At 34.9% G+C, this 26,941-nt stretch overlaps 1 long non-coding RNA gene across 2 annotated transcripts; it reads right to left on the bottom strand.

The window, feature by feature from the left end:
- Positions 1–1,176: 1,176 nt before the first annotated feature.
- LOC132679154 (uncharacterized) lies at positions 1,177–26,730 on the bottom strand. Of its 2 annotated transcripts, XR_009609990.2 has the most exons (3): positions 26,700–26,730; positions 2,131–2,451; positions 1,177–1,712 (listed from the first exon to the last, which is right to left on the bottom strand). It is a non-coding gene; the product is annotated as an uncharacterized LOC132679154 (long non-coding RNA). The 2 variants fall into 2 exon arrangements; XR_013551606.1 differs by lacking the exon at positions 2,131–2,451.
- Positions 26,731–26,941: the final 211 nt, after the last annotated feature.

Here is a 26,941-nt window from a genome sequence, read left to right as displayed (position 1 = left end):
ATGCAAAGTAATTCTTGATAAATATTTATTGCTATTTTTTACTTGTTTTGTGGTTTTTCTCTGATCCTTTCTTGTTCTCTTTCATGGCTTGTTGGCTTTCTTTAGTGATACAGATTTCTTTTCTTTATTTTTTTGCATATGCATTAGTGGTTTTTGATATGTGGTTACCGTTAGGTTTGTATACAAAATCTTCTGTATATAGCAGTCTATATGAAGTAGGTGGTCACTTAAGTTTGAAACCATTCTTATTCCTCTTCTGCCATGCTTTAGATACATGGTGTCGTATTTTACATCTTTTTTGTGAATCCCCTGATTTTTATCAAAATATTTATTTTTAATGTTTTTTTTTTTTTTTTTTTAATTTTAATACTCTCACTTATGGTCTTATTTTACCTAAAGAGTCTCCTTTAATATTTCTTATAGGGGTGGTTTAGTGGTCATGAATTTTTAGTTTTTCTTTGAGAAACAATATTTATATGTCCTTCTATTCCTAATGATAGCCTTTCTGGATAGAGTATTCTTGGCTGCAGATTTTTCCCTTTCAGCACTTTGAATATATCATGCCACTCCCTCTGGCCTGCAAAATTTCTGCTAAAAATCCACTGAGAGCCTTATGCGGTTTCTCTTGTATGTAACTGCTTTCTTTCATCTCTACTTTTTGCCATTTTAATTACTATGGGGCTTGGTGGTGGACTTCCCTGGGATGAATTTTTTGTGGGGGATCTCTGTGCCTCCAAGCTGGATATCTATTTCCTTCCCCCTATTACAAAAGTTTTCAGTTTTTTTCAAAATTTCTGCCCACTTTATCTCTCTTCTTTTTCTGAGATCCCTATAATACAAATGTTTTACAGTTGATGGAGTCACTAAGTTCCTTAAGACTTATGCCCTGTTGTGGGTAATGTTTGATCCCCAGCAGGAGTGGAGTACATTTTAACAAGTTGTGGATGATCTGCTTGCAAAATGTGACCTGACATTGCTGCATCAGAAGTGAGATGGGTGTCAGGAGATGTGGTGTTGGGTGAACATAAATCTTCTCATTCTTATAATCTCATGGACAACCTGTTCTTACAGGAACGGGATGTACAATGTTTCTTCTCTTGGTGCTTTTGCATACAGTGTTGTCAAAAGATAAAGAATTAATTCTTTTACTTTTTTATAATAATAAACTCAAAGCTGTTAAGAAGATTGTTGCATTTTATTCCATGTCTCCTCCAGAATCTATTTTGATGAAGTGGGTAAGGTTTGCCATCACCCACTACTTCTGATACCAGTGTTAGTTTTATACATTCAGAACACTTTCTGAGGGTTAATTTTATATTCTGGAGTAGTTCTAAGCACTGCATTATGATGCCATTTGTCACTTCTTTCTAGAGGCACTTCACATTCAAATTGTCCTGTGTAGTCATTTTATTTGTCTAACTTCTTCAGCAACCTTTATCCCTTCATGTATTCACAGCCAGCTCTTCACACTGCAGAGTCCATGCAAATAATTCCTGGATAAAGCATCTTAATTTTAGCTGCTCTATCCATATACCATAGACGGGAGGACTTAAGAACAGAAAGTACTTCTCAAGTTGTGGAGGCTGGAACTCAGATATCAGGTTGTCAGCATGGTGACTTCTTGTTTTATTTGTAGACTTCTGAGTTCTCCTTGTGTTCTCACATGGCAGACAGAGATGGAGGTAGCTCTCTGACTTTTCTACTAAGGTCACCTCCAAATAGCATCACCATAGGAATTAGATTTCAACAAATGAAATTTAGGGAACATTCAGTCCATAACAAATACATGTATGCAAACATTCTCAGTTGGAGCTAATTGATCTTCTCCTTTCAGTTACTCCCACACCCAAAAGCCCACAAACTGAATCAGTGTGTTAGCAGAGTGCTTAGCAAATACATAAAAGACTTTTGACTTGGAAGTCTGATTACAATTCAAAAATGTATATTTCTTGGAAAGTAACTTTTGCTTTTATTGAAGGGCTGAAAGTTTGCATTATTATAGAAACCTTGAATGATAGAAGAAAATATTTCCCTATGTTTCTATTATCACTTCACCCCCAACCTAGCCTCAAAGCTTAAGTAAGTCTGAAACCTTGTTTCAAGGAGAATGGAACTTATTTTCAGTTTTACCTGCAGCAGACTGAGGAAAATGCTGCTATGCTAAGCACTGGTCCTTTTGGACTTTTAGACCACAAAACGTATAAATCAAATGATCTTCTCTTTTGAAGATGTTTTTTCCAGTCACTTAGGTTAGCTTCTGCTTTAAACTTACTCTCCCTGTGACATGCACATGTTGTGTTTCTTTGGCATCTTCTGATGAGAGGAGAACAATTGATAGGAGCAGCAATCACAGGAGCACTCAACGTGCCCCTTCAGAAACTGCTATGCTGCCTTTTCCTCTTGCTGAACAAGTCCTCCTCTGTCTTTGAAAAAGAAGGCGGTTCTCTCTGCCTGTTGAGCAAGTTCAGTTTAAAAATCTTATGGGGAGAATTTCACAGCATGTAAGCAGAAACAGTCTTATTGCCTCTATTTTCAGAACCTCTTCAAATTACAATAATATGCCCAAGAAGCATATGAGAAAAGCTTTTTGAGCTAAAATAGAGCTTTTACCTTTTAAACCCAAAATATAAGTAAAGAAATCACTTTGCTCTTAAGAGTTTATTTTCCAATTGTAAATTCCACACTTCAGGAAATGTTACATTCTTGTGGGAACAAAGAAAGAAATGCCTATATAAAACAAGTCTTTTCTATAAATATTAGACTCTTCCACATAGAAAATCCTTTTCTAATTTACCACTTGTGTAAATATGATAAATTTTCATTTCCCAAAAATTATTTGGAAAATATATGGAGAAATATATTACTATATAAATATGCACTTAAATTTTTTTCAAAAACTTATATTACTCATTTTTATTCATCATAGTTAAGGAAAGCTCTATCTAGTTTCCATGTTTCATAATCCCCTAAGATGTTTTTGTTCATATTCTTGATGGAAATCAAAATACTTATATTTTAATTGACATGACTGAGCATTATTAGACTCTAAATGAAGGTATATGTTACATATTCTTATACAAGGCATAACTTAATTTTAGTTATATGTTTCTTATTATATAATTAAAATTTGTTTGTTCTAACATTGACAATGGGAGGTAAACCTGAAAATTAAAGTTGGATAAATCTGTGTACAAAATTCAGGAAACAAATAGTCAACATGGCAGATAACTACCTTTGTTTGATACTTGGGAGTTGATATATTGATTAATAAATCAACTTACTTTATGCATAATCTATTCTAAGAGTTCCTAGAATATTGTGTAAATGTTTACATTTGCATTTATATAGTGATAAATTCAGGCAGGGGAAAATTAGGTACTAATGGACCAAATTGTGACAGCAATTACTAAGTAGATAGCCACTTCTTTTCTGTAGCATCTATAGAACTTTGCTAGGGTTGCAGAGCTCTTGAGAATGAGGATGATAGCCAGTACTTAAAGCCCCAGCCAATTTTCTGTTATTTTACTGCTAAGAGTCCAAGGATTCACTCTAAAATAATTTATTTTTCATGTACAGGATAGAGGAGCTAAAAGAATATTCCAACTAAGTACTTGCCCTTGCTTTTCAGAATAATAAAATAAAAACAGGCATATTACAAATACAAAAAGGCAAATCATTTATAGCTTACCAAAAATGTTAAAATAAATATAATTTTTGGTTTTTTGAAGAAAGAAAAGAAACGTTAAGAGAATAATAGAATTTTGTTTTATCAAACATCGAAACATTTTTTTTTTTTTAACATGAATCAATTTGTTTAAACACTTATCCAGGGGTAAGTCTCTAACCACATCAAATCTCTAGGAAGTATCTTAAATTGTGAAATAAGATGGGAAAAATCTCTCTAGGTATAATAGTCATGATAGAGCTTGACTGACAAAATCAGCACAAAATAACAGACACAAATGTATGAACAAAAAGCCAAAGCTTTATTGGATGGAGGAGGCTTAATAACTCAGAGCCATATATCTATGTCCATCTGTATACATTTTAAAGTGAATAGGGGCGCCTGGGTGGCGCAGTCGGTTAAGCGTCCGACTTCAGCCAGGTCACGATCTCGCGGTCCGTGAGTTCGAGCCCCGCGTCAGGCTCTGGGCTGATGGCTCGGAGCCTGGAGCCTGTTTCCGATTCTGTGTCTCCCTCTCTCTCTGCCCCTCCCCCGTTCATGCTCTGTCTCTCTCTGTCCCAAAAATAAATTAAAAACGTTGAAAAAAATTTAAAAAAAAAAAAAAAAAAAATGAACAAAATTGGCTATCTTGTTTCCCAGCCTGCTGCCAATTGGATAATGGTACTAAGAGGGTAGTGGTATTATTAGAGGCATATACAGTGATACAAGGAGAGTGAGAAACCTGACCAAACGCTATCAAGAGAGTAGGAAAAATTATCTCTATGCCCCATGGTTTCAGGTTACTTTATAAGTCCCAGTTTCCCCAAGTAAGTGAGGGGAAAGATAAGTGTTGTTAGAGCTGGAAGGAGAAAGAATGATAAAACTGTCACCTGCAATACTTTGGAAAGTCGGTAATGTCTTTTATAGTTTGGTGGAAATGCTGGAAGACCCTAGTAGCGTGAATTGTCTACTGTTGACTATCCTTGAAAAGGAATTACATGAGGAGATAAGCCGAGGGCAGAAATTGCCAGTTTGAGAGAAGAAATGAAAAGCATGAGAGACAGTTCTGAAAGTTAAGACTTGAGGTTTGCAAGGCACGTTGTGTTTTGATTTCTAACAGGAAAAGGTTAGAGAAAAAGTGTTTGAAATCAGCCTTGTGGCAAAGATGGTATAAAACATATGGACCATATAACAATTGCTAAAATATCTGAACAGGTTAAGTGGCAGAAAGTCTGTGCTTTTCATTGGAAAGACAATTTCTGTGAAAAAAGAGTAAGAATGTGACTTTCTTAAAAAAGTCCTGGCCATTCAAGGTGTCTTCAATTATATATAGAGAGGCATGCCTTGAGAAAAATTCTGAATGTGGTTGTTTGTACATAATATTGACTGAAATTAGAGGCCAATAAATTATTGGAAAGAGTTTTACTATCAAGAGGAACACTAGTGTGGACTAAAATAGACTACTGTGCTTACAATTCTCTGTGGTCAAAAAATGGGCTGAGAAAGATTTTCACCACTCAAAAAGTAATATTGTCACACATTTTCTTCAGCTGGAGCATATTCTGAAGATAATGGAAAAAGAATTACCTTGAGGTGAGTGGATTCAAGGACCATAGACAACAATGGACTGGGGATTACCTTCAGGAGGACAAATCAGAGCCCTATCCAGGATTATTCCCTTCAACTAGGAAAGAAGCCCATTTCTGTATATGGCCAATATGAACTGGCATTGCTAAATATGAACAATGAGTGTATGTTTCTCCATCTGAATAGAAGTGTTCATGGTAGGTAGGCTTTCCTTGTTTCACTGCTCTGAATCTGATTGATCTGGCAGAGGGTGTCTGCAGGTGGAGAACTCCTAGACCTAGGATTTGAGCTTAAGTAGTAAATGAGAGGGAAGATTGTATAGTTTACTTTGGGAGGAGGTGAGTATGTAAGCAAGAGAAGGAAGAATCCAAGATTTGCTGATCTTAAAGGAAGACTGTGGTAAAGCCTATTGTAGTTCGTCAGTGTTTAATTCTCTGGAAAAGAATTATGTTCAGATTCCTTCTCTCATTAGGGCCAAAGTTGGCCATCTTCCCTGTTCTTGCCAAATGAATGTAAACAGAATTAATGTAATAAGAATCTTTATGTCATGGGCATACTTTTGACATTCCTTTTTCACTGCAGCCCCCCAAGTTCCAGGCAATTCCTTTTGTATTTTTGCTACAATAAATACAGCTACAATGACATACACATATCACTTTGAAAATATTTAAATGGACTAAGTTTAAATTCTCAAAAGTGGAATGATTAAGGCAAAAGATATAAATGCAGTAATTTTGATAGATAGGATTAAACTGCCCTCCAAAACAGTGCTCCTAATTTTCATGAATTTATTAGGAGTTTATGAGATGCTGCTCATTTGTTTAGACATGCCAAGAAAATGTATTGCCAACATTTGGATGATCAAACATTTTGAAAATGGGCAATGTTTCTACTCTTATGTGATACAGATATGGATCATCAAAACTCTTATCTTTTATGGATGTATAAATGTAGACAGTTAGAAACAGAATTTTGTAACATAAATTAAAATCTGCCATGTGAAGAGTTTCAGTGGGTTTTAAATCTAATTAAAATTTGTTTTAAATGATTATTTTTTGAGGGAGAGACAGAGAGAGTGAATGTGTGAGTCAGGGAGGGTCAGAGAGAGAGGGAGACACAGAACCCTAAGCAGTCTCTGGTCTCTGAGTTGTCAGCACAAAGCCCAACACAGGGCTCGAACTAACAAACTGTGAGATCATGACCTGATCCGCAGTTGGATGTTTAACTGAGTGAGCCACCCAGGTGCCCCTAAATCTAATTTTTAAAGTGTGTAACATCTTTTGTCTGGAAAAACTACTTATTTGAGGAAATGTACACATTTACTAAGCAAGTTATTACGTTGATGTATAAATAATATTTGTTAAGTTTCACTCAGTAGTGAAAACAATCAACTTGGAATATAAGGTAATTTCCTTAATCTGATAATGGTATCTCTAAAAAGAATGTTTGGCAGACATTACACGTAATGGTGAAATACTGAAAACTGCTTGAGATTAGGAATAACAGGGGGTATCAGATTGTGACACTTCTATTAAATATCTTTTTTTTTTTTAATTTTTTTTAACGTTTATTTATTTTTGAGACAGAGAGAGACAGAGCATGAACAGGGGAGGGTCAGAGAGAGGGAGACACAGAATCTGAAGCAGGCTCCAGGCTCTGAGCTGTCAGCACAGAGCCTGACGCGGGGCTCGAACCCACGGACCGCGAGATCATGACCTGAGCCGAAGTCAGCCGCTTAACCGACTGAGCCACTCAGGCGCCCCATTTTTTTTTTTTTTTAATTTTTTTTTTTAACATTTATTTATTTTTGAGACAGAGAGACAGAGCATGAACAGGGGAGGGTCAGAGAGAGGGAGCTGTGTTAAATATCTTAACCAGTGTTGTAAGTCATGAAAAGGAAATTATATATATATATATATATTTATATATATATATATATATATATATATATATATATTCTAATTCATATATATGTATATTCTATATATATTCTAATTCATATATATATATGAATTAGAAAGATACAAATCTACCATTATTAATAGAAGATACGACTGAATCAAGAAAATCCAAGGGAATAAACTATTAAAATTAATAAGTGAATGGATAAGTCACTGGATAGAAGACTAGTATATAAAAATACCATGTTTCTCTTTCAGCAACAAAGTAGAAATGGTGTTTCGAAAAGTTATCAATGAAGTAGTGACAACATTATCTTACAGTAGATAAAACCCAGTAAACATTTGTATCTACATCAGAATTTTGAAACCCCATAAAGCTGCTCAAGAACCACTACTCTATATAATAATTTTAAAAAGTGGCATAAGAGCAAGAGAAGACCTGTACACAGGTATTGTCCATTTTTGAAAGTTTGTGTTGTACCATTTTGCTTTTACAAAAGACTTACATTAGTACCAGTTTTTGCTACTCCAAAGAAATCTGAAGAGGATTTTCACTTTTACAACAAAAAGGTGAAAAACGAGAATAGTACCATCACACATATTCCCCTTGCCTACACTTAGCATCCGCATCAAGCAGCTATAGTTTTGACCTGTGTCTGTGAGCATTTGTGCTTTATCTCAATTTCTTTTGTGCGTCTGTTAGCAAGAGGTGTCCTAAGGTACCAGCAAAGCCTAAGATAGGTTGTTTTTTGGGTTTGAGAATGCTTAAAACATGTTCCATATAAATTAATGGCACTTGCTTCTTTGCTTTAGGTCATTGCAGCTAATGAAATATTTCATAGGAACACTGCACTTCAGATAGCAAGGGAAGTCTGTATAGGGATTTATGATGTTTATTGATTGAAACACTCAATACTATAAAGATGTCAGTACTACATAAATTGACATATAGCTTTAATGTAATCCCAATAAAATGTCTACCTGTTTTCCTTTTTTTGGAAATTAACAAGCTGGTTTTAAAATTTATATAAAATGCAAAGAAGGGTAATTCAGGTAACAAGATGAATTTGATCTGTGCTGTTATCTTGCACTTACTAGAAAGTGCTTTTTCACCTCTGACAAAGTGAGGAAAAATCCAATTCTTTTGGCACCATAGCTTGTCAAAATACTTTTATTTCCCCTTCTCTGTTGACAATTTCTTCAATTCCCTTACTAGAGGGGTGAGAAACCACTGTTTTTGTTGTTGTTGTTTGTTTTGGTCTGAGGACCCACTTTTTGCTTTTCCACTTAGTCTAGGGCGGGTGGTGGGTGAATTAAAGCTTGTTTAAGGCTTTCAAATCTTTAAGACTCGTATAAAACTTACTTGATCTTAGGGACAAAAGAACTGCTTATAGTTCTATTTTTAACCAGATAATCTATAATCAAACTACTACATCTCAGTAAGACCAACTAATGGATGTCTTTGCTTCCTAGAATCCAAAAGGCAAGAAATTCACAAAAATCCTGGCCTTCAATCTTGTGTTCATATATAGATGATGCTTATTTTTAAGAATGACTTTCCCAATAATTTTCTCTCTTCAAACTCCCTATCTCAATTTAAGGTAAACTTCTTGGAAGCTTTCTTAGCCCTCTCATCCTGAATTAGTTGCTTCTTCTCCATATTATCTTGGGACCCTGCTTATTTATCTCTCATGGAACATTACACTGTTTCAGAGAACAGAACCAAATAGACTCCAATATCTCAAAAACACTAGAGGTTTACAGATCAAATAACCAACCAAGGTAAGTATATCTGGTTCTCAGATATCCAGGAACTGAAGCATCATCTATTCTTTTGGGGCAGCACAGTAAATTTCATTAGTGGCAGAAGGAGAAAGAACATGAAATATGCACAGGAGGATGTTTTGGTCAGACCCGGAAGTGGTACACATCATGCCAGTTATATTTCCTTGCACAGAGCTCAGATCCATGGTTCATACAACAAGGGACTCTGGGAAATGTAGTCTAGACATGAGGCTAGCTGCGTTTCTCAGATCAAGATCTGTACCATAATTCTCACACCAAATTTATTGTCTTTCCTGATACCACTTCTTTTTCCTGTAGTCCTAGTTTTTCAATTTTTCTTCACTCATTCTCTAAAGCTATAACATGCAGTCTTCCTTTGACTCCATTTGACTGTGGAGTCAAATGAAGACCAGCCAGTTCTTTGATAGTATGATCCAGACAACATGCAAATGTACCCTCTTCCTACCAACCTTCATTCTTCTAGACAAATTCCCTCATCTGGATCAAAAATATTTCTTACGTAATTTATTTAGACAGATAACTTATTTTACCACCATTTAACGCTTCTTGAACACATTTTGTAGAACCTTAGCAATGACTTCTTAAAAGTCTCTCTGTTCTTACCCCTCTATACTCCAGACAGGATACTATTCCTTGTCCCTGGAATAAAACATGCAATTTTAGGTCTTGGATTTTTTTTCCTTTCTTAGTTAAAAATAACCTTTCCTTTTCCCTTTCTTTTATTTTCCACCTCTGCCTTCTTGATATAAGTATCCTTAAAGATATAACTCAAATTTCATATCCTTTGCAAGGCTTCTCTTTCTTAACATCCAACCCATAATTTCAATCACATTTTTCTTTTTGCTCCCACAGGAAATTTTTATACTTGTTTTGTAGTATTTGTCCCTATGAACTTGCACTGAAGTTATTTGTGAATAGGTCTCTTTCTCTTCACCTAGACAGATTCTTAACAGTGGTTATAGCTTCTTATCCATTGTCTCTCCAGTATGTGTATACAAGTTAAATACTTGTGGGACTCAATTTTAATAATCTAGGTACCCATTCATCAATGTTTTATTACAAAAAAAACCCTTAAGAAATAGTTCTTAAGAACTAGTTCTCAGGAATTAAGAGAGCTTTTTATAAACAAATATAATCAGGTATGAAAAGGATAAAGAAAATATAATACATGTGATTTCACTCACGTGGAATTTGAGAATCTCAACCCATGAACATAGGGGAAGGGAAGGAAATATAAATAAAAACAGAGAAGGAGGCAAACCATAAGAGAACACACTGAGGATTGCTGGAGGGGAGGTGGGTGAGGGATGGGTTAAATGGGTGATCAGCATTAAGGAGAGCACTTTTTGGGATGAGCACTGGGTGTCATATGTAATAAATGAATCACTAGGTTCTACTCCTGAAGCCAAGACTACACTGTATGTTAACTACTTGAATTTAAATAAAAATCAATCAATCAATCAATAAATAAATGTAATACATGTTAAATGCAACTACCTACAGGAATCTTTTTAGAACAGTATTAGTTAAGTGCTATAAATTGATATTCCTTATATAGTGCTATAAAGCCAGAGTATGCAGTAAGTATTTTTAAATTCTATGTAGATACACTTCAGTATATGACTGATCTATATACTAACAATATATTTTCTATGGTTATGAAAGGGGGAAAAGAACCTACTGGAACACATATGAATGAATACAAATTTGCTTTTAAAGGGCTTATAGGAGAAATACTGGTAAGTTAGCTAGCTTATCAGTGATTGACAAGTAATTTGTAAGTCAGAAGACTCTTGTAGACAGATGCCAGAATTAGGGGTTGGAACAGGCTTTGTTTAATGCACAATGCCAACTTCTGCCTTTTTTTTTCTCCAGACCTTCTCAGCCAGTATACACAGACTCAGCCTAATTCCTACCATGATTAAGGAATTAATCCTTAATTCCTTAGGAATCCTATATTCTTTATATATAGCTCAAAAACAAAACAACACAACTCTGGAACTAACCACTGGTGAGTACAGAATGCAGCTTATTGCCAAAGATCTGTTGTCCAGTATATATAATATGAGTCTTGAACCTCCACTTGGCCCTGACAATCAAACTTTCACAACCTTCTGTCCCCTTGTCTTGTCCTGGGAGTGTTCTGCTGTGGCTTGGCTTGGAGTTACAGTTGTCTGCCTAACAGAAGCCGCACCTAGAATTTCAGCTTTATTGTTTGAGGCTCTGATGTTTTTAAACTGTTCAAGGCCCTGTCTTCCAGGGTGATGAATCATTTTTCTATAATTTCCAATATTAATGAAGACCTTGTAGTGAAGGTTTCCACCAGCGACCTGTTTTTCTCTACTTTCTAGGCTCCATTGCCTGTAGTATACTTTTTGGTTTGGACCTCAACTTCTGACTTGAAAAAATCAGAAAAGACATTATTTCTTTTTGTCACTAAGCTTTGTTTAGCATTATTCTCCCTTTCCTTCCTTTTTATTAAAGTGCTAATCCTACAAATGTGTCTGTTTATGCAGCTTGCCCTTTTATATGGTCTTCCTGTCTCTCCCCTAGTTGAGAGGACTTCAGTGTATGTTTCTGATCCAATTTTGGTGTTAGTTATTACAGAACATTGTGTTTTTTTGTTTTCCACCACTCTTCTCTCTGCAAGTTGACATAATTAGTCCCTTGATTCCTCTTAGACCAGTGACCCAGTGTTTCAGTTGATGCATAATCATATTACCTTTTCAAGTCTTTACACAGCAAACGGCGACATGTTTATTAGCTTCTATTTCTGTTTCTGTAATGGAGGTGAGTTTATCTATTATTCTCTGACATGTTTCATGTCTTATTAAACTTAGGGGTACTTTCTTTTCTCCTCATTCCTTCTCCACACAAGCATGATAAAGGTACTGAGGTAGCCAGCATAAAGGAAATATCACAGTTGTGGAAAGGGCAGATTATATTTTGTCAGTGAATCCCAGTTCAAAACTATCCTTGTTTCCTTAGGTATATCATCTCAATATCAGCTTCCTTGTCTATAAGATGGAAATAATACTACCTTTTGTTATAGGAATTTTAAAACAAACTCAAAGTGAAGAGCTTGTTATAATTAATACTCAGCATATATGAAAAGCATACTAAGTGTTTAAGTAGCTGAGCCCAAATAATCATTATGTAGGAAAATATGTCAAATTAAGTAATTGTCTTTAATAAGATGTAATATACTTAAGGTTAGAAAGGAGTTACCAGAAAAACATTACATTATTACATTATTTGTTTATTTTAGTAAGACATTAGAAGCATAACTAAAAATATGTATAGGAGAAAGGTTATATAGTGTAAAATATAGTTGATAATTTAAAGATTATAGGAGTGATGTAAGCATCAGAGTGGTTTAAACATTCTGTCTTTTATGCCTGGGTGGCTCAGTCTGTTGAGCATCTGATGCCTCATTTAGGCTCAGGCCATGATCCTAGGGTCATGGAGCCCCACATAGGTCTTCATACAAACATGGATCCTACTTGGGATTCCCTCTCTCTCTCCCCCCCTTATGTTCTCTCTAAAAATTAAAATTAAAAAAGTTAAAAAATAGGACATTCTGCCTTTCAGTTCCCCATTTTCAACAAAGAGTTAGACATTTATTTATGAATAAATGTACTTTTGTGGGAGTTATAGGATCCAGCACCATATGCTGAAGGACTCAAGAGGAGTCTTGCCCACCTCTGCATCCAGTTTCAGGTAGACAGACTTCAGTATCAACTGTGGAACCAGCAGAGCAGCAAACTTGCTCTAAAACCCTCTTGTTGGGGGCGGGGGGGAGCAGAGAACAAACAAACCTGAGAGTGCTGAGTTGGGAAGATAACCACAGACAAGAAAATTTCAGAAGGCCAGTCTTCCTGAGGGGAGATTCCAGCATACCAGTGGTGTGTGTGCACAAGCACCCACACAAATTACAAGTTTAGATGCAGTAGAGATGGTACATAGAACTTCATCAATGCTATTCCTCTCCACTGCCCTCAAAGATAATATTGCACAATGCTGAACTATTAAGTGGCAGCAAAGGGAAAAGGAAAGCAGTGAGTAAGTGCCTGGCTACCCCAGTGGTGTAGGACACAGCTGGAAAAACAGTTTCCAAAAGCACCCAAAGTACTGAGTTGGGAGCCTCTAGGAGTGGCTGGAGGGAAAAGGTCAGGAAAAATGCAGGTAAGAATAACAAGACACAGTTCCTGCTGAATGGACTTAGCAGGAAGGCCACAACAAGCCTTTGGGAGTACCACGCATGGTGATAGAGGTGCTTGCAGATAGAGTAGGCCTAACGCCCTGAGTACTACCCACACCTCCCCAACTCTGTAGCCATCTTATATAAACTCCTGTGTGAGTGAGAGTAAACTGCAGTAGACAGAGAATATGCCCAGAAAACAGGCCAGGGCCTACAGGTAAGGGAGAAACCACAAGTTTGAGTTGAAGTGCCATATCTGAAAAAATAAAGAATGTTTAAGAATTTTGCTTAAAAAATTAAAATCCTTGAAAGATTAAGAATTTCTCAAGAAGAACCAATAAAAGTGTAATAGGTGTATTCATACAAAGGCAGAGAAAACCCCCAAATAATAACACAACCAAAGACAGAAGACCCTATCTGAAGGCAATTAACAAAGCAATGGCTGTTATTTCAAATATGAAAGCAGCAATTTAAGTCTACAAAAAACAGAGACAATCAAGAAAATATGTTATCACCAAAAGATAGTAATAATTCTAAAATGACAAAGCTCAAAGGCATGGAATCTTACATTCTAGTTAAGAAAGACTTCAAAATAACTGTTTTGATCCCAAAAGGAGCAGAGAGAAAAATAGGTGAAAACTTTCCTAATCTGGGAAAGGCAACAGGTGTCCAAGAAGCACAAAGAACTCCTAACAAGATGAACCCAAGGAGGGCCACAACAAGGATGGTAACATTTAAAGTGGAAAATGTAGTAATAAAGAGAAAGTATTAAAAGTGACAATAGGAAAAGAAAAGAATTACATAGAAGGGCAACCCTCTAAGACTATCATCAGATTTTTCAGCAGAAAATTGGTAGACTAGAAGAGAATGGCATGATATATTCATAGTGGTGACAGGAAAAACCCCCACAATCAAGCAAGGTTAATCCTAGCAAGGTTATCATTTAGAGAAGAAGGAGAGATAAAGAGTCTCCTAGACAAACAAAAGTTAGAGTTCATTATCACTAAACCAGCCTTACAAGAAATGTTAAACGGAATTCTTTTAAGTGGAGAAAAAAAGGCCATAAATGTAAAGAAGAACATTTTGAAAGGAAAAAAAAAAACCATCACAGGTGAAAGGAAACATACTATAGGTGGTAGAATCACCTCTTATAAAGCCAATATGGAGGTTAAATCAATTATATCTACAAAAATTATTCAAGGGCTACATAAAATAAAAAGTTGTAAAATATGACATCAATAGTGGAGAGGGTAGTAAAAATTGAGTGCTTTTGGAATGTGTTCAAATTTAATTGTCAACTTATGAACTGTTATATACATAAGATGTTACATAAAGATCTAATGGTAATCCAAAATCCAAAATCAGTAATAGATACACAAAATAGAGAGGAATCCAAGCATCACAAAAAGGCCATCAAACCACAAAGAAAGAAAAGAAAGAAGCAGAGGAACTACAAAAACGGCCAGAAAACAACACAATGACAATTGGTACATACCTATCAATAGTGACTTTAAATGTAAGTGGAATAAATGCTTCAATCAAAAGACATAGGATAACTGAATGAATTAAAAAAAAAAACACCCATCTATGTGCTACCTTTGAGAGACTTCAAACAAAAGGACACACAAAGATTGAAAGGAAGTAATAAAGAAAGCTATTCCATGCAAATGGAAGTGGGGGGAAAAAGCTGGTTGAGGCAATATTTATATCATAAAATAGATTTTAAAATCAAGATTGTAGCAAGAGACAAAGTAAGGGAATACATAATGATAAAGGGATCAAATCAAGATAATATAACAAGTGTAAATATCCATGCACCCAACATAGAAGCACCTAAATAAATGAAGTATTAACATACATAAAGGGAGAGACTGACAGTAATATAATAGCACAGAGTTTAACACCCCGCTTACCTCAATGGATAGATCATCCAGGCAAAAAGTCAACAAAGAAAAAATGACTTTGAACTATACATTAGACCACACAGACATAACAAATATAGAACATTTCATCAAAAAATAGCAGAATACATATCCTTTTCAAGTACAAATGAACCATTCTCCAGGGTGGATCACATTTAGATCACAAAGCAAGTATCCATATATTTAAGAAGGTTGAACTCAAGCATTATTTCTGACTATGAAATTAAAAGTTAATTACAAGGAAAAAAGACCTGGAAAGACACAAATGCATAGAGGATAAGCAATATGCTACTGAACAACCAATGGATCAATAAAGAAATTGAAGAGAAAATAAAAAAAATATATATGGAAACAAATGATAATGAAAACACAATGGTCCAAATTTTGGGGAGACAGAAAATGCAGTTCTAAAAAGGAAGTATACAGTAATACAGGCCTACTTCAATAAAAAGAAAAGTCTCAAATAATCTAACCATTCACCTAAATAAGCTAGAAAAGGAACAAATCCAAAGTTAGAAGAAGAAAGTAAAGAACAAAGAAAAAAAAGAAAAAGATCAATGAAACCAGGAGCTGGTTCTTTGAAAAGATAAAAGAAAAAAAAATAAAAATAAAAAAACTGATAAACCTTTCTTGGGTCTGGCTAGACTCAAGGAAAAAACAACAGAAGAAATAACAACTGTTATACAAGTGCACAGAGTACATTTTCCAGGACAGATCATATAAGACACAAAATCATCCTTAGCAAATTCGAGAAGACTGAAATTATGCCAAGTATCATTTCTGACCACAATGGTATGAAATTAGAGGTTAACAACAAGAGAAAAACTGGAAAATATACACTTAACACAAAAATTAGAAAACATAGTCCTGACAAAAGAATGGGTCAAAGAAAAAATAAGGAATCCAAAAATACTTTGAGACAAATGAAAATGGGAACACAACATACCAAGATTTATGGACTGCTACAAAAGTGGTTCTGAGAGGAAGTTTATAGTGATAAATATTTTTAAAAATAGAAATATCTCAAGAAACCTTACTTTGCCTCTCAAAGGACTGGAAAAGTAAAGAACTAAGCCCAAGTTTACCAGAAGGAAGGATATACTGAAGATTAGAGCAAAACTAATGAAATTGAGATGAGAAAAATAATAGAAAAAAACAAACAGCTAATTTAAAAAATACACATTTGACAAATCTTTAGCTAGACTAAGAGGAAAAGAGAAGACAAAATCAGAAATGAGAGAGATGTTAAAACAGCACAGAAATATAAAGTTTCATAAGAGACTCCTATAAAGTGAGATACTAACAAATTGGATAATCTAACAGAAATGGATAAATTTCTAAAACCCACCAGCACTAAAGTGGAGAGAAATAGAAAATCTGAATAGACAAATGTGAGGAAGAAGACTAGATCAGTAAACAAAAACTTCCCAATACAGAACCTTTAGGAACAGATGGTTTCATTGACAAATTCCAACAATCATGTAAAGAATATTTCAAACTTTTCAAACTCTTACATTTCCAAACTCATTTTACAGGGCAGGATTACCCTGTTACTAAGCTAGATATAAGGACACTATAATAAAACTAAAGACCCATATACCTAATGTAAAACATAGATGCAAAGATTCTAAACAAAATATTAGCCAACCGAATTCAACAGAATATTAAAAGGATTATGCACCATGATCGAAAGGAATTAATCCCTGGGATACAAAGATGTCTCAATGTATGCAAATATCCACATTAACAGAAAATAAAAATCATACGATTATCTGAATAGATGCAGAAAAAACATTTGACAAAATACAGTATTTTTTCATTAAAAAAAAAAAAAAAACACCTCTCACCAGCCTGGATATAAAGGGAATCTACCTCAGCATAACATAATACAGGCCATATAAAACAAACCAATAGGTAGCATTGTATTCAGTGGTGAAATATTAAAAGATTTTACCCTAAGACAAAGAACAAGACAAGGATACCCACTCTCACTGCTCTTATTCAATGTGGTATTAGCAGTCTTAGCTGTAGCATTTAGGCAAGACGAAAAAATAAAAAACATCCAAATCAGAGTAAAAGAATTTAAATTGTCTTCATTTGCAGTTAATATGATATTAGTAACATCCTAAAGATTCAACCAATAAATTGTTGGAACTAATCAACAAAGTCAGTAAAGTTGCACAATATAAAGTCAGCATACAGAAAATCAGATGCATTTCCATACACAAAGTTGAAAAATAAAGAAAACTATCTTATTCACAATAGTATGAACAACAATAGGAACACATTTAGCTAAATAAAAACTTATACAATAAAAACTTTGATGAAAGAAGTTTATGAATACACAAAGATATCCCTTGTTCACAGACTGGAAGAATTTTGTTAAAATGTCCATACTATATAAAACAATCTATAGATTCAATGCAACTCCCCAACCCCAATTACAATGGCATTCTTTACAGAAACAGAAAAATTAATCCTAAAATATGTATGGAACCACAGAAGACCCCAAATAGCTAAAGCGATTATGAGAACTAAGAACAAATCTGGAGGCATCAAACTTCCTGGTATTAAATACTATAAACTACAGTAATCAAAGCATGCACACAAAGACAAACCAAACAGAATTGAGAGCTCAGAAAACAAAACAAAACAAAAAAAACCCTGTACATTTAAAGTCAACTAAGATTTGACAAGCCAAAATCCTCAATAGGGGAAGGATAGCCTCTTTAACAAATGGTGCTGGAGGCACGTAGGTGGCTCAGTTGGTTAAGCATCAGATGGTGATCTCATGGTTCGTGGGTTTGAGCCCCACATCAGGCTCTGTGCTAACAGCTTAGATCCTGTCTCTTCTTTGTCTCCCCCTTTCTCTGTCCCTCCTCCACTAGTGCTCCCTTGCTTGCTGGCTCTCTCATAAATAAATAAATAAATAAATGTGCTGGAAACTCTGGATAATCATATGCAGCAAAATGAAAATGGACCTCTATCTTACACAACTCATAAAAATGAACTCATATTACAGATTTTAACATAAGATCTCATACCATAAAAGTGTTAGAAGAGTTCAAAAGGAAGGTGCTCCTTGACTTTGGTCTTAGAAATGCATTTTTTGAGGTAACACCAAAAGCACAAGTGACAAAAACAAAAATGAACAAGTGGGCTTGTATCAAACTAAAAGCTTCTATACAGCGAGAGAAACAATCAGAAAAATGAAAAGGCAACCTAGAGAATTGGAGAAAATGTTTGCAAACCATATATGGACAAGGACTAATATCTGAAATATATAAGGAAGTCATATAACTCAATGGAAAAAAATGGGAAGAAGAACTAAACAGACACTTTTTTTTCAAAGAAGACATCCAAACAGCTAATAGGAATCTAAAAATATGTTCAGCATCACTAATCATCAGAGAAATGCAATCAAAACCATAATGGGTATCACCTTACATCTGTCAGAATGACTATCATCAAGAAGAGAATTGGCAAGGATGCCAATTGGCAAGAGATTGGCAAGGATGTGGAGAAAAGGGAATGGAACCTTTGTACGTTGTTGGTGGGAATGTAAGTTGGTTCAACCACTATGGAGTTGAATATGGAGTTTCCTTGAAACCAATATGGAGTTTCCTTGAAAAATTACAAATAGATCTACCATATGATCTAGCAATTCCACTTCTGGTTATATAACCAAAGGAAATGAAAAGAGGATATTGAAGACATGTATGCACTCCCATGTTTATTGCAGCATTTATTCATAGTAGCCAAGATATGGAACCTAAGTGTCTATCGATGGATGGCCAAATAAAGGAGAGGTGATCATTCTCCCTCCCCCACCACCCTCTCTCTCTCTCATGCCTGTGTGCACGCTTGCGCGCGCGCGCGCACACACACACACACACACACACACACACACACACACAATGTATTCTTATTTGACTGTGAAAGAGAGGGACATCCTGCCGTTTGGGACAGTATGGATGAATCCTGAGCACATTATGATAAATAAGTCAGAGAAAGACAAATACTGTATGATATAACATATATGTGGAAGTTTTAAGAAGCCAGACTCATAAAAACAGAAGAATTGTGATTACCAGGCTCAAGAGGGTAGGAGAATTGGGAAGATACACTGTTGAAGGTATAAATCTGCGACTAGTAGGATAAATAAGCCCTGAAGATCTAATGTATAGCAGAGTGATGAAAGCAATTTGAAGTGTATGATACAGCATTGTTATCTAAGACTAGAGCTTAATTTATGGTACCACACACCCAAAAATTCTGTGATGTAATAGAAGTGTCAGGTAAAGCTAGGGTGGTAATCATATTGCGATATATAAATGTATCAAATCAACATGTAGCATACCTTAAATTTACATATAATTTTTTAAAGACACAAAACACACAAAAGAAATAAATTATATAAATACAATATATCTTAGACAAGCCTGATTAATATAATTTTCTGTGTTGATGAAAATATCCTTGGCCTGCAATGGTGTCTGTCCACCAGTAACGATGGAGTGTTTGAATAATGGTGACACGAAGATCAAAATTTTTAATTTTAGATTTTAATTATTGAGAAAAGGGTACTGAGTAATAGAGAGTTGATGTGTCTCATTTCTAAAAGTAGGTAGTTAACAGATTTAAAAATAGCACAGAATCTTTTAATATAAAATCTGGGTAAAAGCATGGTTTCTGAAGAAGAAACCACAACATGGGTAAATTTTACTTTTTTTGAGTAGGGTCAATATATATGATAAGAGATATTAACTTATATTTTGCTCAAACTTTCTGAAAAAATGATGAAATGTTTTCATATTCAAAGATCTAAATTTTTAAAATTATCATGCAGTTAGGATAATTTTTATTAATGATCTAGACATTAAACGCTTGATTATCTAATGGAATTTCTTTTCGCTTTTTTAGGCCTCTATATTTACATTCCATTGACCTGTGTAGGGTTGTTTACTTTCAGAAGATTTTTCTAAATTAACTGTATCCATGTACACCCTCCCCCCCATTCTGTCTACAAACACTGAATTCCTTACTGCTGAGTATAGGTAAATAACACCCACAGAATAATGTGTTCTCATCTTTTGTTTCTACCATGTATCCTTAAGTCCATTCCTTTTTTGTTTCCTCCTCTACTACTTTCTTTCTACCATGCCTTTTGGAACTTCTTGTCAAGCCTTTTACTTAAGTTATTAATATTTATATTATTTTAATTTATAGACATTAGTAGAGATTAAAGTTACTCTTGGAGAAAACCTCAGAATCATCTGTTAATACACAATTATTCATTACATTCTTAAGTATATTAATATAATAAAAGGGTTATGTATCTCTGCTTTATGTACTCAGAATTTACAAACTACTGATGCACTAACAGGAGGGTTTTAATTTGTCAAAATTTCAAGTTAACAAAGTACTTCAGTTCTCTGTTGACATTGTAGCACAGAAACTTTCCACTTGTCATTGAAAATTCAATTTGATTCCTCACAAGAGCATCTGTTGATATTTAGATTCTATCAACAGGATTAAAAATGTTAGATCTATAATGCATATATGGTTTATGACATTTCTTTAATTCATTTATTTTTCCATTAAATCTTTTTTTCTCTAGGCTTTTATTTTTTTCAAAGGAATATGTTCTTTACTTTTCAATCATTCATAAAGTTTTCATACCTCATGTTTCAGAATGTTAGACTTTATTTTGCAATTCTCTGTAGTTTTAATTCTTCTGAAACAGTAATTTTTTAGCAGTAAAATCTAACTAGGAGGAAGAAAAATTGGCAGCTACAATAAAGTATGTGTTTCAGATGTACAATAAGTATATCTCTTTTTAATATCAAGATCATGCACTGAATTTTCAGTGAGTTTATCATGAATATAAAAAAAATCCCTTTGACTTTGTTAAACAATATCACACTATATTCATGTCTGTGTCTTTTAAATTTTTTAAAAGACAGAAAATGATTTTTCTTAAAGAGCGTGGAGCTGTCCACGTTTCTCCAAATAACCTAAATGCTGACCTAACCCAGAAATGCACCCATTTAAGTAGGCATAGGATTCATTCAGGTATATTGCACCATCTGTTGTATTAATGTTTTATAAGTATTTTAGCAAAACATATTAACAGTTCACACTTTTAAACCTTCATTTATATCTGTAATATGTCTGAAGTTATTTGTGTCAAGTTCACTAATTTGATGTATACATGTATGACAAGTTAGACATCCATCCTTACTTCCCTCTAAATTCACAAGCATTTGGATAATAGTGTATCCCAGGAAAGCCTGTCTTTCTGGGAAGTTATCATGCTCATCTAATTACACAGAGATTCATCCATGAGGTTCCAACTTAGTGAAATCAATGAGACATATGGAATCACAGGTGTTTGGTTCTCCATGAATGAATTATACCTACATGATGCATTGACTGTATGAAGAACCTTTTATACCACACTCAAGCTTAGGTCTAAAGCTTGTATGAGAACTAAATCACGTAGATCCACTTTTTCTCTACAGAAATTATCTTCATTGTAAAAGTAGTATTAGAAGAAATTGGGGGAGGGATCTCATAGAAAAATAATTTTATGTTCTGAGTGTAACAAATAGGCAAAACTTCCATGAAACAGCAATAACTTTGTGTGTGATTCATAGTTCCTTTTATTTTGCTAGAGGGTAATATTAAAATACTTTCATTTGTAGAAAAAAATGGCAAGGTACAAGAACCCAGCTTCCACATCTCTCCATAAAGAGAAGTGATTGGACAGCTATCCACAAATAAAAATAGCTCCAGAAGACCTTGAAAACACATTTAGGAAATTTTAGCCACAGCGTGGAATGAAAACAAACCTGAGAATAATTACACAAGAAGTAAAAGAAGACTTCGTTTAGCCTGCATCATCACATTCCCCAAGTTGGCACTGTTCTCTGACAACGAGGGTCTAACCAGCTAGAAAGAGTTCTCACCAGGAAAGGAAGAGTGGGGTGACCAACCAGCCTCTTCAGGCATGATGCAAAACAAAAGTCCAGCTTTGGTTTTATAAAACCCAGACTGGCAAAACTAATACATATAAATCTCTTTAGGAACAAACAAGAAAGTAAAGACAATTGTTACCAGATAGGCAGGGGGAATGTCTGTGGTTCCCAAAGATCTGCTCTGTATATAGACTCAGCAGCTTCCACCCCTGACAAAGTCACCAGCCTGTACAATCACTGTAGATCCCCCTCATATCTTGGCAGTTATTAGCTTACAGGTATTTTTGTTTCCTAAAATCAGATACTTCAGTCCTTCCCTGACCATCCCACTGTGCACCTGTATATTCTCAGACTGATCCTCATCACTAGCCTCCATTGCAGTGTGCATGCCCAGTGGGAGAGTATGCATAACTAGGAAAGCACATTGGCGTCTTGGGCCCCCACAACTGCTTGCAGGCCCAGATCAGGCCCTCCATTCTGTCGTTGGCAACACCATGACAACATATAATTAGCCCCTCCCTCCATGTGTGCACCTGCATACTCCCCAGTGTGACTCCTGTGACTGCACTTCACTGCACAATACACAACTAGGGATGGGGTGTGAAGCTATAGGAGCGCACACTAACAGCTGGGGCCTCCGCAGATTCCAGTGAGCCCATAGTTGGTTCTGACCTTGCTACCTGCCCTGATCTCCATCTCCATGAGTTTGTCTCTAACTGGTCTTTGCCACTACATAGACACCTACAGCTAGCCTCCACAGCTAAGTGTGTGAATACCACTGGCCCTGGACACCAGTGCTCCCTGCCCTGGTTTCTAGCTACTGGACTTGAAGGCACCACTTAAGACTAATCAACCCTTGAAACCTTTGAAGATTTTCCACAATCCTTGCCAAGGAAAGCTTAATTATCAATATTGTGGACCCAGTTGCTTGAGTTGAAGAGATATCACACTTCCCCTGCATTGGCACACTCTACAACCAGACCCAGGGTCACAGCATGATACAATATGCCCCCATTTTCAGGGGAAAGACTTTCATTACCAAAATCAGCCCATAAATCTGGAAGAGGTGACTGATTCTTCAAATGTGCAGACATCTACACAAGGCTACAGGGACCACATAGAAACAGGGGAACATATATCCAAAAGGAATATAGTAAACATCTAGTAACTGACCCCATAGAAATGGAAATAAAAAAATTCAAAGTAACTGATATACAGATGCTCAAACTGTTACAAAGCATACAAGCAATTTAACATCAAAAATACAAGAATAAAATAGAAGTTAAATAAAGAGGAAAAAAAACCAAAAAAATCTAAAAAAAATTGGAGCTGAAGAATGCAATGACTGAAGAATTCCATAGAGAACTTAACAGCAATCTTGTAAAAGCAGAAGAATCATGAAAAGAGATAATATACGTATTACTGGAGTCCCAGAAAGAGAAGACAGAAAGAAAGGTAGAACACTTATTTAAAGAAATAATGGTTGAGAACTTCTCAAACCTAAGGGGATTTTTGGAAATATAAGTTCATGAAACTAGGTCACCTTAAAATTTGAATCCAAAACGCTCTTCTCCAAGACACACAATAATAAAACTGTCTGACACTAAAGGAAGAACATTTTAAAAGCAGCAAGAAAAAAAAAAATATCAAAAAAAGAAAACCCAGTGAATTTATCAGATTTCTCAACAGAGACCAGGAAAGAAATGCGGTGATGTATTCAAAGAGCTAAAGAAAGAAACTGCCAATCAAAAATATTTTGCCCAAAGTTGTCCTTCAGAATTAAATAGGGGCGCCTGGGTGGCTCAGATGGTTAAGTGTGACTTCGGCTGAGGTCATGATCTCCTGGTTTGTGGGTTCAAGCCCTGTGTCAGGCTCCGTGCTGACAGCAAAGAGCCTGGAGTCTGCTTTGGATCCTGTGTCTCCCTCTATCTCTGCCCCTCTTCCGCTCTCACTCTCTCTCCCTCTGAAAATTAACATTAAAAAAAAAGCTGAAGGAATCCTTTGTTATTAAACTGTCTTAAAAATGTTAAGAGAAGTTATTCAAGCTGAGGCAAAGTATCACAATTAGTACCATAAAAACATATGAAGATATGCAACACTGATAATGGTAAGCATGCAGTCAGATTCAGAATACTTTAACTGTAATACAATGATGTGCTAACTACTTAACTCTAGAATAAAAGCTAAAGGTCAAAATTATTAAAAATAGCCATAGCTTAAACAATTTGTTAACGGATACACAGTAAAAACTATGTAAATGGTGACATCAAAAATATAAAAGAGAAAGGTAAAATAACAATAAACTTAAACTAAAATTTTAAATGCAATTGGGTGCCTGGGTGGCTCAGTCAGTTAAGCGTCCAACTTTGACACAGGTCATGATCTCACGACTAGTGAGTTTCACCCCACATCAGGCTCTGTGCTGACAGTGCAGAGCCTGGAGCTGCTTCGGATTCTGTGCCCCCCCCCCCCACTCTGACCTTCCCCTGCTCTCACTCTGCTCTGTCTCTCTCTCTCTCAAAAATAAACATTAAAAAAATTGAATTTAAATGCAATAAAAATTAAATTATCTGTATCAAATGGATATATGTAATTATATATTATATATATAAAACATATGACTTTTTTGTGTAAACCTCTTGGGAGCTACACAGAGAAATATACAATACATACACAAAAGATAAAGACAAGCATACACTATGGAAAATCATCATATACATAGAAGGCAATGAAGGGTAGGAAGGAATGAACCACAAAACAGCCAGAAAACAATAAGGTGGCTTCAGTAAATATTTAAATGTTAAAAATACTCTAAATGGATTGCATTCTGCAATAAAAGATATAGAGTGGCTGGATGTATTGAAAAAAAAAACTCACTTCAGCTTCAGGACATATATAGGTTAAAAGTGAAGGAATGCAAAAAGATATTCCATCCAAGTGAAGATCAAAACAAAGTGGAAGAAATGATACTTTCATCTAATTGACTTTAGGCCAAAAACATTGATAAGAGAAAACAAACCATTGCATAATGAAATAGGAGTCATTTCATGAAAACATATAACAATTATAATATATATGTACCCAACACTGGAGCATCTAAATTCATTAAACAAATTCTAACAGATCTGAAAGGAGAATTAACAATAATAGCAGGGAACTTCAGTAGCCCACTTTCAACAATGGACAGATCACACAAAAAATCAACAAAGAAACACTGGACTTGAACCACTCATTGGTCCAAATGGACCTAACAGACAAGTATAGAATATTTCATCCAATAGTAGTAGCATGCACATTTTCCTTAAGGGCACACAGGGCATTGCATAAGATAAATCACATGCTAGGTCACAAAACACCTTGGCAAATGTGAAAAGACTGAAATAATACCAAATATTTTTTTCTGCCCACAGTGATAGGAAACTAACAGCCAATAACAGGAGGAAACCTGAATAATTTACAAGTGTGCGGAGATTAAACAGATAATCAATGGATCAAACATAAAATCAAAAGGGGATCATGAAATCAAGAAATATCTTTAAACAGATGAAAATGGAAGCAAAACATATCAAAACCTCTGGGATGCGGCATAAGAAGTTCTATAGGGGAGTTTCTAAGCACTTACACATTAAGAAACCAGAAAGATCTCAAATAAAAAACCTCACTTTATACCTCAATGAACTAGAAAGTAAAGAAGAAACTAGGCCCAAACTTGGAAGGAAATAGAGTTCAGAGCAGAAATAAGTAAAATGGAGTCCAGAAAAAATAATAAAATAAAAGAAAGGATTGATAAAACTAAGAGCTGGTTTTTGAAAAAAAAAATTAACAAAAGTAACAAAACTTTAGCTGGTCTAAGAAAAAAAAAGAAGACTCAAAATTATAAATGAAAGAGGAGGCATTACAACTGATAATACTGAAATACAAAGGGTCCTGAGATAGACTGCAATGAACATATATATGCTAACAAAGTGGATAACCTAGAAAAGAGTTTTCCTAGAAACAAAACCTACTAAGACTGAATCATAAAGAAATAGAAAATCTGAATAAATGAGATACTAGTAAGATTGAATTAGTCATCAAAACCACCCAACACGGAAAAGCAACAGATTGTTTCATTGATGGATTCTATGAAACTTTAAAAAAATAACCTAGCCAATCCTTCTCAAAAATCTTCCCCAAAATGGAAGAACAATCAACATTCTCAATTTTACATGGCTAGCATTATCCTGATACCAAAACCAGATAAAGAAACTATAAGAAAAAAAATACAGACCAGTATCACTAAATATTGATGAAGAAAATTCTCAATAAAATATTAGTAAATAAAATTCAGCAGCCCATTAAAATGTAATTCACCATGATCAAGTGGGATTGATGCCTGGAAGAGAAGGATAGTTCAACACACACAAATCAATAAATGTGATAACACCACATAGAGAGCTAAAAATCCTATGATCATATCAAAAAAGCATTTGATAAAATATATCCTTTCATGATAAAAACATTCAGTAAGTTGGTTATATAAGAAATATACCTTATCAAAATAAAGACCATGTACAATAACCCCACAGCCAACATCATACTTAATGGTGAAAGGTCAAAAGTTTTTCCTCTAAGATCAGAAAAGACCAGGGTACTCACCATTACCACTCCTATTCAATATAGCACTGAAAGTTTTAGATAGAGCCATCAGGTAAGAAATAAAAGACATCCAAATAGGAAAATAAGAGTAACTTTGTCGTTGCTTTTAAATCATATGATCATCTGTAAAGAAAATCCTAAACAGCCACCAAAAAACTGTTGGAACTAATCAATAAATTCAGCCAAGTTGCAGGACATAAAATTAACATACAGAAATTAGTTGCATTTCTATATACTAACAA

This window comes from Panthera onca, chromosome A2, assembly GCF_046562875.1.
Source record: "Panthera onca isolate mPanOnc1 chromosome A2, mPanOnc1 haplotype 2, whole genome shotgun sequence".
NCBI classification, from domain to species: domain Eukaryota; kingdom Metazoa; phylum Chordata; class Mammalia; order Carnivora; family Felidae; genus Panthera; species Panthera onca.
The sequence above is the reverse complement of the archived record's forward strand: the minus strand, read 5'-3'. Positions and strand labels throughout refer to the sequence as shown.